Genomic DNA, 11,603 nt, shown 5'->3' on the forward strand with positions numbered 1-11,603 from the left:
CATAACCTCAGGCTTGTCTGATTTCAAGTACTAAAGCCATGCCACTGAAGTCATTCTCCCTCTCTTTCTCTTTGTTTCTGTCTCTCTCTACCTCTGTGTGTCTTTTCCCTCATTTTCTACCAGTGAGTTATCTCCAAGTAGAAGCCAAGACCAGGCTGGAGTAACTCTTCTGGGAAAAAAGTCTCCTTCCCCCAATTTCACCCAAGGCCTCAGACCTGAAAGTCACTAACTGAGAGAAGTCATGTGTTTATTGTTTAACCAGTCACTGGAAGATGGAAGCACCCAGTCATGGGTGAGGAAAGGGTTAGCCTAGGGCTGAGGAAAGGGCTGGCCTCATGGACACACACAGACTTAAAATGGAGATGAGGTGATTCCTGAAGCAAAAGGGGGCACACTGGCACAGGACACCAAAAATTGTCTTCTACAAGGCCCTCTGTGACATCACTGGCTATTGCATAATAACCTGTTGGGCTCCCTTTGGCCACGGCCTCTGTTCTTCCCCCCAGTCTCACCTCCAGTGTTCTGAAGCTGAAGACAGACCTGTGACATTCACCTTCCCCAACTAGTCCTAGAAAAAGAGGCAAAGCTCCCTGGAAAGGTACACTTTTCCCAGAAGGGAACTGACTTTGGGCAAATGGAGCTACCTCCCATCAGGTTAAGCCACCATGTGGGTAGGCCTACATTCAGTGACACAGAGCTCTGGCCTTCTCACCTCAACTCTGAACACTCAGAAACATCCACTCCACCACCACTCTGGTTCCAACTCACATTGACATCAACTGAGGACTCTGTCACAACTCTTTTGCTGTTCACCTTCTCCCTCTGCCCACTCTGCTTCCCTGCCCCTGCCCTGTACCCATAGGGGCTGTGCCCAAGAGCACTGCCCAGCAATCCTCCTGCATGCAAATCTCCCAAGTCTCAGAGTCCCTTTCTGGGGAACCAACCTAAGAAAGTTTATGTAGCATCTGCAAACTTAAAGTCCTAGGATTTATCTACCACTGAACCAGGCTAATTTAGTAAAGACTCAAGCTTTGAAATGAAACAAATCTAGTTTCAAATTTTCCATTTATGAGCTGTGGGAGTCTATACATAAGTTTCCACTTATGAGCTGTGGTGAAGTTACTTCACCAATCGCCCTTCCTTTCTTTTTTATTTATTGATTTTAGGGAGAAGAGGGAGAGAGAGAATCCCAAGCAGGCTCCATATCCAGCACAGAGCCCAACATGGGGCTCCATGTCACAACCCTGGTATCATGAACTGAGCCCAAATCAAGAGTTGGAGACTTAATCAACTGAGCCACCCAGATCCATAATTCTTCTTATCTTTAAAACATACAGATATTAAGAACATCATCTCCAAAGATGGTTGGGAATTTTAAGAGAGATATTTCTGTGTATAATGCTCAGCATAGGATCTGGCCTTAGGAAGGGCCCAGTGTATAGCTGTTAATATTTTATAATCCTGCACTATGGCTAAATGAATATGATTTCGATACAATCATGAAAATGTACCAATGGGCAATACCCACTGTAGTGACAGTAACTATTCACACTGCTCCCAAGATTGAAACTCAAGTTGGGTTCTCTCTCTGGAGGGTAATTAGATAATACATATTAGAAGCCCCTAAAATGCTCAGGACTCAGTCCAATTAGAAGCATTTTATCTTAAGGAAATCATTGTTGTTGTGACCTCAAACTAATAAACTGGGGTATTTAAAATATCAGCATTTTAAAAAAGACTTTACTTATTTATTCATGAGAAACACACAGAGAGGAAGAGACATAGGCAGAGGGAGAAGCAGGCTCCATGCAGGGAGCCCGATGTGGGACTCGATCCCAGGACTCCAGTATCACGCCTTGAGCCAAAGGCAGACACTCAACAGCTGAGCCACCCAGGCGTCCCAAAAATATCAGTATTTTTTTAAACAAAAATCTGGGAATTACCTAATGTCAAATAACAGAAAACCATTTCCATCAATTATAGTATAACTATATGAAAAAATAAAATGCGGCTATTAAAAATACACTGTAGAAACAAAGCTAACGATGTGGAAATAAAATCACAACACTCCTAAGTGAAAAAACAGCCCACAGAATAGTAGTATATAAGTTGTGAGCCCAGCTTTTATAGCTGTGGAAGAAGTATGCACAGACACACACATATACACACACTACTCAGTCACATACCATGTGGAGAATAAACTAGATGGTCACAAATAAAAATCCAAAATGTGAGCAGTTGTTATTCTTGAGTAGACTATTGAATACTGAGTTTTTTCCTTTATGCTTTTCTGTATGTTGAAAATGTTCTACAATGAACATTTACTCATTCTGTAACTTTAAAAAAATGTTATTCCTTAAATGCCATCTACCGGATTAAAATTAGAACCAAAAGTGCCACTGGCTAAATAACATTGTCCTCTCCTCCTAGAGGTCTGACTTCTAAAACTTTAAAAGCATTTTAGAAATTCCAACTAAATAAGGCTCACACACACAGTCCCTGAGAAAAACAAAATATGAATACAGCACAAGTTAGTTCCAAGAAATCCCTGCCAACTATAATTAATTCAGAGAAGCAATCATCAGAGCTAATATTGTCTATTGTAAGATACATAACTCATTCACTCTGAATAACAGGTTCCCTTCAATATGCTCACGGGGGCCAGAAGTTGATTGTTAAATATGTCTGCAGGGTCCATGTTACTTGTAGGGCATTTATTTTCATTTTATTTTCCTTCCAATAGCCATTTTCCTGAACCTAAATTTAAGATCCACAGTATGACAACAAGAACAGTGATTTGAAATGGAAAATTTCCCAGAAAATCCAGGGCACAGGTCCTCATGGCCATTCAATTTAGGACACCAGACATGTCAAGGCTGTAGCTGTGGACATCAATGAATGTCCCTTCCTTGCCCTTCTCTATAATATGAATCCTTTGTTCCTTTTTTCTCCCTGATTATTCTTATTCCATGGCCTTCTGTTTTCTCCATATTTCTCTCCTCTCCTAGCACACAGCTGCTTCTGGGCATGGATTTTCTCCATCAGGGGCTTCTGAGGTGGTGGAAAGGCCTTTACTAAATTTGTGTGGTAGCTCAGAGAGGCTGCCTTGGGCACAGTTAGCAACCAGATCAAGTTCCATACTCCTTTCCTCGGAGCAACCACAAAGCTCCATCATGTACAGTCTTTCCTTCCTCATCAGCACTAGAAAAACAGATCATAAGCAATACTGATGCATGGTTATCCCTAAACCACTCTGATGCATGCTGCAGCTGGACCCTGATAACGCTCTTCATATGGTACTCTGTATCAATCTCGACATCTCTGTTAAGCCATCCATGAGCATCCATGAATATCAAATCCACCAGCCACCTCTGCTTCTCCCTTGGCTCAGGAGCATCCTTGGTTGCAGAACGGGGAGCAATGTTAGGGCACTAGCCTGGGAGAGGCAGGAAAAAAATCTGACTCTAAAGTTTAGCCACAAAAATAGCCTTGAAGTTGGCTTAGAATTGGACTAAGCCAGAATATATTGGAAAGCAGAGAAGTCATAAGGCCTAAAGATTTTAGTGTCTCCAACAGACCAGAACCAAGGCAACAGCAAACTAATGCTTAGTAAAACAACATGGGGCTGGAATGAATAGGGGAGGAAGGGGGTATTTATTCACAAGGATGTTTATTTATTTATTTTTTTCACAAGGATGTTTAAATTAAGCTGTGAGTCTTTAATCCTGCTGTCACTTTTACTGTGATTAAAATCCCAATGGGCTACATCACATGCAGTTTTTATTTTCCAAGGCAGAACAAAATATCTTAATAAAAACCGGTAAGTATGCATCTTGACTATGGAAAAAGGTCAAGATTAAATCAATGGAGGAAAAAGTCTGTAAGGTCCAGGAGTATTATTTTAAAAGATTTTATTTATTTATTTATTTGAGAGAGAGAATGAAAGAGTACATGAGCAAGGGGAGGTGCAGAGGGAGAGGAAGAAGCAGACTCCCTCCTGAGCAGGGAGCCCTCTAGACACCAGGGCTCAATCCCAGGACCCTGAGATCATGACCTGAGCTGAAGTCAGATGCTTAACTGACTGATCTTCCAGGTGCCCCAGGACCAGGAATGTTTAATTTAAAGTGAAAATTACATTTAAAAAAATCACATCCATGTCAGTCCAAGAACCAAACAAGCTTGGATGTGTATTGGACTCAACAGGCAGGGAGAAGATGGGAATATGGGAAAGACTGAACAGCTCAGTAAATAGATTAGACATTTTGTAATTAGGGCGGGATACGAAGTAGAGGCCAAAGTGCCTTTTATCCAGGTGTGTTGGGATTGATCAAAAAAATGTAAATTGTACATTTTTGAGCAGTAACTTTTTCAGTAAGACTCCACACTGTCATTCTGCATTTAACTTTCTTACATATCTTATTTGCAAATGTGGCTGCAGCTATGGGATATTAACACAACTGTGTAAGCAATTGGTACTGCAACAGCAAACTTTACACTTGGCTTTCCACAAGTTTCTCTGATAGCATTCGGGACTGTTTGAGATGAAAAAATGCAATCTTCTCTTCCATGCTATAGGACCTTCCATCTGGGGGTTGGGGGGGAACACAGCCTCATTTCTGACAAACTAGTCCAGCCGAACCCTTTTACTCTTTTACCTTCCTAGAGATTAAAGTACTTAAACACTCAATTCCCCCCACCCCCCAACTGCCACTCATTACTGGAAAACTTCTCTCTCCTTATTTCTTTCTGCATCAACTTGGACTCTTCGCCAGTCTTCCACAGCTGTTTTACCTAGGTCCATCACATCAGCCAGCCTGACCCCCCACCATCTTATAGAGTGCATTCTTCTCTCTGGCCAACTGGTCTTCTCCTGGTCTGCTCCCTCTGCTGGAAAGGGTCTTTGCCTCCACCTATCGCAGTAAGTGGCCATCTACCACAAAGGCTGTGCACTTTCCATGTTTTATCTCACTTCATCTTTGCAACAGCCTGTCACATAAGATTATTATTTCTATTTTATAGATGAGGAAATTGAAGCTCAGAAAGATTTAGAAACCTGCTAAACCTCACAAGATGTGGAATGAGGATTTGAACCTTTTTCAAATGCCACAGCCTCTCCTTCCCTCTCTCTGACCCTGGTGTAATTACCAGAGTCTGGCTCAGGCCTGACTCTTCTTGGAAGTTCAGGCTGGTGAGCCTGGCCCACACTATTCCCAAATGTCCTACTGGTCAAAACAACGGAGATGGACACAGAATTGTTATCCTATTTCTATGTATGTGTTTGATCTCCCAATTCAATTTTCATCTCCTCAAAGGAAGATACTGCCTCCCATAAACCCCTTACACACAAACACACACACACAGGTCTGAGCTGACTGATGCATATTTCAGTACGGATCTAAGTATATTCCCTGAGGAGAGAAAGTCTATCTGCCCCTCCCTATTCTCCTCTTCATTTCACCTGAGAAGAGGAAATAGTAATCGGATTCGATTGGTTTCCAAGACTCTGAGCCATGTTCAGTAGATAGTGGAGTCAGTGTGAATTTCCAGGTTGCCCTCTTTTCTTCCTCCTCTTCTTGTGGCTTATGTGGTGAAGTAAGCAGAGTCCATGCTCATGTGGGAGGTGACTTGGCCATTTTGCTCTCTCTTTTCTTCAAACACATGGGCTTAGTTACTCTTGCTTCCTTGTCTGCTGCCCCATGGGTCTGGCTGGAGGGGAGACAGATTCTGGAAATCTGGTTTGACCTAAAGATTTGGTAAAGTCCTTTAGGCCCATAGGCTAGGTTGGATGCTTAAGCCTAGTGCAACCTAGCCTACTATATAGCTCTTTACTGAGTTTGAATCAGCCAATAATAAACATAATAAATATTAAAGTGGCACATAATTACCTACTTGTTTCCTGTATGTATTCTTCTCTCAAGGATCTCGAGAGATAGATGTCACACTCCCTGATTCCCTAACCAAATACCACTTAATAGTGTACCAAACCTCATGATTTCTCAGACATACCCCTTCACAAGTTCTTGGTTACTCAGTTCCTTCTCTTAATTCATAGGAGTTTTAATGATTTACTAGAATTGACTTTCGTGGAAATGAGTGGTATGCATATTTTTTGTTAGGTGGATAGTCAATAAGCTAATATGAAGCAAGAGCTTTCATGTCAGTCTGGGTCTTCCAAGAAGATGCCAAGAGGCACGTGCAGAGTCTTAGGAAAAGGGAATAAGGAGGAAACCAGGATACGCTGGGAGATCCAACAGATGGTGATGTGAGTCAGACACAGGTGAGACAGAGGAGAGAAAGTCAGGTAGCAGTGTCTGCGACTACCACAAAGGCAAAGGAAAGCCCAGCAAACCCACCAGGGAATTGCCACAGGTGGCTATCAGAAGCAGGCAGCTGCTCAGGGGAAGTGTGGCCTCAGTGCAAAACCAACCCCATGTCCAAAGAGTAGCATCTGGGGCCTCAATTATGCTCTGTGAAGTACAAGAGTGGTAAGATGCATTCTCAGGCCACCACAGCCTCCATCTGTGTCAAAAACTGCTGCCTGCCTTGAGTTTTCTTTGCAAACCTGTTATCATTTCTTCCTCACATTTCTATTTCCCAGCAGCAAAAGGAAATACACCTTTGAGACAAAAGTACTTTGAAAGAAAACAGAAGCACAGTTTGTTCAGGAAAGGTTCAAACTGGGCACATGCAGTCTGTCTGTCCAGAGCCTATTATCTTGGGAGTTTTTAGGAAAATGCCAGAGACATTACTCCTTCTGTTTCATACTCTGAAAATAAATTGGGTTCTTGTAACCCTCATGCCCATCCCTGACACCTAACAACTTCAATTGTTGGAAAAGTGTTACCCAGGCCACAGACTCAAGGGCTGTATCACCTGTGAGGCCAGCTTCTCCAAAGTGGAAGCTGCCTGAGGATTTTGCCCCTGTGTTCTGGGAGCCACAAACAGGATGCCATGGTCTCTAGAGCATTCTCACCATAAACAGACATGATGGCTCTGCCTAGTGGGCACAGTGCCTTGCTAGAGGAGGTATAATCTGTTAATTTGGTTAACTGTGTGGCTGCCATTTACAGAGTTAGAACTGTGTGGAGAAAGCTGGTGGTCTCCAAAATCCATGAGCTCTTTACTTCCTTGGCCTAACAAATGGCAAAAAGCAACTCAGTTCCTACGATGAAGTTCTGGCCAGTAGAAAGTGAGTGGAAGGGACCTGGGCCACTTTCAGCCTAGAATCTCCTTCCAACATGTTCCTCTCTCGTCTTCTTCATTGACTGGTGTGCTGGGAGGAGCTTCTAGAACCCAGCATGAGAAGTGTCTCGGTTCCTAAATGATCCCACATTCATTTCCCTTAAGAGCCATGACCTGCTCTGGTCAGACTTTTCTATGTGTCAACTACATACAGAACAAGCTAAATGTAAAAATTCTCTGGTTTATAAAGAGCAATCGTGCATATTTCAAAAACTGTTTCTGTGCAAACAGAATCCTAAATGGTATTTCTTTTTCAAAAACAGCTTTATTGAGGTAACAGTGTTATACAAAACCGTTTTGGGCTTATATAATGCATACAATTTGATGAGTTCAGAGCTTTGTATTCACTCATGAAACTGTCACCACAGTCAAGGTAATAAACATCACCAACTGTCCCCTTTGTTTTTGTTTTGCAGTAAGAACACTTAACATGAGAACTACCCTCTAAGTGGATAAGTACACAGCACAGTGTTGTTAACTATAAGCATGGTATCACACAGCAGGTTCATCCGGCACAAGTGACAGCTGAAAAATATCCCATTTCCCTTAACTCCAGCCCCTGAAAACCTGATCACTTTATTCTCGGTTTCTATGAGTTTGACCATTATAAGTACTCATCATGCTGTATTTGTCCTCTGTGCCTGGCTTTTTTTCCCACGAGCATAACTCCAGGTTCATCCACAGTATCACATTTAGCAGAATTTCCTTCTTTTTTAATGCCAAATATTATTCCATTGTATGTAGACACCATATTTTCTTTACCCATTCATCTGTTGATGGACACAAAGGTTGTTTCTACACCATGGTTATGTTAAAAAATGTGATATATGGGGTTTCTTTAAATATTCTATTCTCTAGGAATGCTAAACTCATTCAAAGCCAGCACATTATCTCTGGAGCTGAAAAAGACGATACATTTTGCTCACATGTGCCTTACTCAATTTTTCATCTTCTTCCTCACCTTCTTCTTCTTCATTCATCCAAATGAATGAAGCTTATGGCTTGCCCCAAGTATGCATATTTTCATTATTTTGCAGAGGCTGATTGATTGGGAAAGAGTGCCATGCTGGGGGTGAGGAGATTTGATTTGCAACCCATGTTCAAAACCTTTCTATCTGAAAGTCCAAGAACTACAGGACAAGATAGAAGTTGTGCTGGTGTGCACCTACCTTTCCATAGAGCTTGCCAGAGCACAGTGGTCAGTAGATTTAACTTCCAATGTAACCATTTAAATACCAGCCATCACTAGTACTCATAGGTTCAAAATGGGTTCACCTTGACATTGTAAAGGTTTGATTGTTAACCACTGCTAATAGGTCTAAGGCAAGAGAAAAACCAAGAGCGAAATCCTAACTCTAATGTTATATTTCATTTGCTAAATGAATAACAGATTCTAGAAATGAAATTTCCATGCAGTGGTGTAAAGAAAGAACCATATTGCAAATCAGGTCCTACGACGAAGTTCTGGCCAGTAGAAAGTGAGTGGAAGGGACCTGGGTCACTTTCAGCCTAGAATCTCCTTCCAAAATGTGTTCCTCTCTCTTCTTCTTCTTCCAGAGTCCCAACTTCTGGATTGTTACACTTGATGCAAATGGATTACAAGTTCCTGAGATACTGATTCCTCAACTCTGTAGAGCTGATGCTGCCACAGGTTCCAGGGCTCCTTGCCTCTGATTATGAGTAATATTATCCATTTATGGCAGTATGTTACAATTACTTCCATTTTTCTACTATGGCCAATAAAACACAAAAATTGAGGAAGCATGGATCCACCTTAGCAATCTGTATCATAGATGGTGAATAATCCATCAGCATGCTCTGGAAACAAGTGGCAGAGGCACCAACTCAAACTGGCTTAACCAGTAAGGAAATACATTAAAAATCCAATTAGAACCAATTAAATGTTTAAGAGACCTCTCTTCTCTCGATCTTTGTCCTCAGTGGAGCCTGACTTTGACCTCAGGCTGCCTTCCCTTAAGGTACCCACACACCTATAGCAGTTTCAATCTTCTCTGCGGCCTCTCCCTCCTCAGTCAGAGAGAGAGGGGAGGCTGCCATTTCTGTTGGCCAGCTATTTGGACTGAAGAAACTGCTTTCTCAAAGTCCCTGCCAGACCTCTCCTCACTGGACTGAATTGAACCCCGTGCCCCTTCCTGGACCAGTCTGGCCAAGGATATGCAACTACCCCCTTTATATCATGGTAATGTGAGCCACCCGTGACTGTACAGTCTGGAGACCCTGCAGCAGAATCTGCTCTAGTCCATCCTGGAAAACGTGTCCAGAAAGTTGCGGATGTGATGTGATAATTCCCTGATACATATGTATTAAAACTGTACCTAGTAAAGTTTTTAAAAGTTTGATTTCCCACCTAATTGTGTGACACTAGAGATACATATACCACACTTAGGCAATACTGAGCTTGACAGGAAAGGGAAAGTGAGGGAATTGTTTTGGGGAGTTAGCCATGGAAGAACAGAGGGTATAGCTGGTTACAGGGACAGTGACTCCCCCTGATTTGAGTATGACATAGAATCCATTGAGAAATAGTGGGAAATGGGGACAAAAATTCATGGACTCTACAGGACCTTAGGTTGCAGGCTGAGGAATGTTGCATAGGTCAATGGGAACCTTTTTGAAAAGATTTTCATCATGAAATGATAAAAGTATTGTTTTAATAACATTAAACTGACAAATCTATGAAGGACTGATTGAAGTGGGAGATCTTTGCAATAAGAAAGGAATAAAGATAGCAGGATTTAAAGTAAGAAGAAGGTGAAATACAGTAGAAGCACATTGCAAAGAGACAAGTGACAAAGAGTGGAAAAACCTGATACACAGCATGAAAAGAATGAGTACCCTTGAATGACTCCAAGATTTACTAGAATAGGATCTCGGATACAAGACCCTATTTAGTTTCTTCAGTGTCACTGAGTGTGTGCACGTATGTGTGTATGCATGCATGCACATGCCTATACATGTGTTTGTATTCTCATTCAGGTTTTCGGCTGACTTAGACTCAAGTTCCCTATCCAGCAGGCTCTTGGAGTCCTTCCTAGGACATCTCTGCTCTAAAACAAGGAAGTCAGAAAAAAAAATGGATAAATAAAAATAAAACAAATAAGTCAGGAATGGGAGCTTGACCTCAGAAGGGTAATGATGTCATTGAGTAAGTGGATCAATTTAATCAGATCCCCAAAGTCAGACCCTATAATCTATCTCGAATCTCCTCCCCCCATCAAGATCATGACTGGACATCTCCTTTCAGACCAAGAACCTGACTCATTTCTGACCTTGCCCCTTAGTGGTGTCACATTCATCCTTCTTTGAGGAGCTCCAATCTGGGCCCCATACCACAGAACCGGGATGAGTCTTCCACACAGAGGACTGTCGAAGCCCTGTGAATATGCCATCTCCCTGATGCCTACTGGGCATCTTCACAGAAGGGTGGACAAAGGAGCCGGTGCTTCAGAGAAGCTGCTGTGGGATCATTCAACCTCAGCACAGAAGAACACTGGCGGCCTTCCTGTTCACTCACTGTAGGATACTTTATGATCATTTCTACCCTCTGTCCTGGATTCTATGACTCTTGTTTCTCAGTGTTGCTGGCTGCCAGCCAGCACAGTGCTCTGGGAGAAGCTCCTGGCAGCTGCATCCCAGAGTGGCAGAGAATGCAGGCCCAACTGGATGTGGCTGCCACGCTGCTCCCGCAGCTGTGGTCTCAGCAGTCGGGAGCACACCAGGTGGCTCTGCTTGGCATGAGAGCACCAGAGCACTCAAGCTCCCTGGCCAGATACTGGAGAGTTCAAGGTTCCAACTACTCTGTCTTTGAGGTGTGTAGAGATGTGGAATGGTCAGGGTAACCTGGGAGGTCATCTCTTGACAAACGTCTACTCACCCAGCTGATACCACTTAAACAAAACTAAGCCCTGCCTTATAAATATCTCAACTCTCCTTTTCTGAGACTGTTCCCTGAGGGTGGACATTATTGGACTCTGTACAAATACAGATGGTTGAGTCTAACTTTCTGCTTCCTAATGTTTCTCACTACTCTGTGGTCAGAAGGAAATCCTGAGTGCAGGCAGTAGCGCAGTAATAATGTAATGTAATTGTAACTGTTATATTCAGGTTTTCTATATGCCAGACAAAATGCTAGGCACTTTAAATGTATTACCTCATTAAATCAACACAATCCTGCAAACTACACACCATTTTCATCCATTTGACAGGTAAGAAACTGTAATTTAAAATGTTAAATGCCTTGCCTAATGTAACACAGCAAATAAATGGCAGAGCCAAGATTTGAACTCAGGTTTGTCACAGTCCAGAGCAAGAGCACTTACTGAGCACAGCATTCAGACCAT

The sequence above is a fragment of the Vulpes lagopus genome, chromosome 7, assembly GCF_018345385.1.
Source record: "Vulpes lagopus strain Blue_001 chromosome 7, ASM1834538v1, whole genome shotgun sequence".
Taxonomy (NCBI): Eukaryota; Metazoa; Chordata; class Mammalia; order Carnivora; family Canidae; genus Vulpes; species Vulpes lagopus.